General features: G+C 35.8%; 1 pseudogene; it reads right to left on the minus strand.

Moving 5' to 3' along the window:
- Positions 1-1,603: 1,603 nt before the first annotated feature.
- Positions 1,604-1,720, minus strand: LOC145242135 (5S ribosomal RNA; annotated as a pseudogene).
- Between the last annotated feature and the right edge of the window lie 327 nt (positions 1,721-2,047).

The raw sequence follows: 2,047 nt of genomic DNA on the forward strand, positions 1-2,047 counted from the left end.
CATTGCATGACCAAACAACGTGCATATCGATCCCGTGGCCTGACATGCCTCACGTTGCCTAAAACATGTCCAAAACACGTGCATCGACCACTCATGCTTGCAAAGAAAAATTCTCTAACCTCATTTTTACAAAAATGTTTATCATTTTCCTATTTCGTTTCAATTCCTTATTTTAATTTCATTTCATTTTCATAAACAGAATTGAATCATCAAATTCCTTTTTCAATAACATTACTAACAACGCATTCCTTTTCAATAACATATCTGTATTATTTATTTTAAACTTATGATCGGAATTCTTAATTTCAAACATAGCTTCCCAGGTTCGAATTCTCGGCTATCCTCCTCATTTATTTACAAGAACAGGCGACTGTTCTCTAACATTTGCATTTTCTAATTTGATTTAATAAAGCAAAACAGGCAAAAAGCCACAATAGCACTTAACAAATATCAAGTTAAACTGTTTTAATGTCGCAATTCTATAACTCGGAAATCAAGCATTTTCGAACCTATATACACATACAGAATAAAATAGCAAAAAACCTTCCAAAATATCCGCGATATACTGTTGAGAGTTACCATTTGACCTTAGATGGAACAAAAAGGTGGGGCGATCTCCGGTTGCTGTGACAGCTTTCCAAACTATTACAAACTGAGGATTGTGACGTCTGGTGACCATCTTTTCTTTGAGTAGCGGACGATGAGGCGCAAAATCTATTATTTTACTGGCTTACCACCTGCTGAATGACGAATTTCTTCTCATCTGTGAAAATCAGGTTAAGCAGCGTGCCTTCATCAATGTCCTTCAAAGTTTCCATGCATTTTTGGGCCCTCATGCCCACATGACGATCTGTCAGCTCATGACGATGCAGCATCTTAAAAGGTTTTAGTGCAAGATCGTCTCTCAACACTTGGTGCATGATAGATTTCGTCACACCAGCTGTCGTAGCCAATGTATTGCAATTTCTGCGAGGATTTCGCCGCAGCTTTTCCCTCATGTTTTTGATGAGTTTTTTCCCCTCGCCCTTCCCTGTCAAGGGTGTTGCTGGTCTCCTTAAACTTCTTAATAATTTTCTAAACTGTTGAACGATTCATTTTAAGCCGTTTTGCAATTCCAACATTACATTCACCACTATGGTGAAGTTTAATAACTGTATTGCGATCTATGGCCGTATACCTGAAAAGAAAGTAGAGATAAAAATTTTAAATGGTATTTTATTTTACAAAATAAAATACCATTTTAAAAGCACTTAATTTAACCGCAAAAGCTGATTGCCTTAATTTAAGGACACCCTGTATATATTCGCTTGAATATATACTGAATTACCTCCCTTTATGTTACACGTTAAGCAATAGCTATTTATGCGCATTCATATTCAAATAGACAAAAACGATCTATACTGAATTACGTCTCTTTATCTGGCTCCTTCAGTCTTTGAAAGACTATAGATACCCACGAAGGAGTGCCTGTGCGTGATATTTTTGTGGTAGGAGGGTAACAATCTCCAACCACACCTCTCCTGAGTCGACATTGTTAAATAAAAGTGGCAAGTGAAATGTACGTACAGGACGACTGGAAACAAATGCCAAGATAAGCTGAGAGCACATACAGCGCCTAGAATTCCCAAATGGTCACCCATCTGGTACTACCCAGGCTCAACGTTGCTTAACTTCGGTGATCTGACGAGAGCCGGTGTGTAAAAGCAATTATGCCGTACATATTACAGATGCATAAGACACATTAAGGAATAGTTATTTATGCACATTGATATTTATACAGACACTAACTAAGTAGTATTTTTATTAGAAATTAGATATATTCAAATATATATTGAATTGTCTCTGTGTTACACACTAAGGAATAGCTATTTATACATATAGATATTAAAACAAAGCCGTATTATATACAAGATATACAAGATTCATTGAATAAGTACTACAATACATTGTATTTCCTCTTTTTTTGTAATTTTGTAGCCATCTGGTAAGGTTGGTATTAGCTACAATTACCATTGCTAAGTTCAATTTGAATATATATCGAATAGTT

This window comes from Euprymna scolopes, chromosome 2 (genome assembly GCF_053919585.1).
Source record: "Euprymna scolopes isolate OS-2025 chromosome 2, ASM5391958v1, whole genome shotgun sequence".
In the NCBI taxonomy this organism is placed as follows: domain Eukaryota; kingdom Metazoa; phylum Mollusca; class Cephalopoda; order Sepiida; family Sepiolidae; genus Euprymna; species Euprymna scolopes.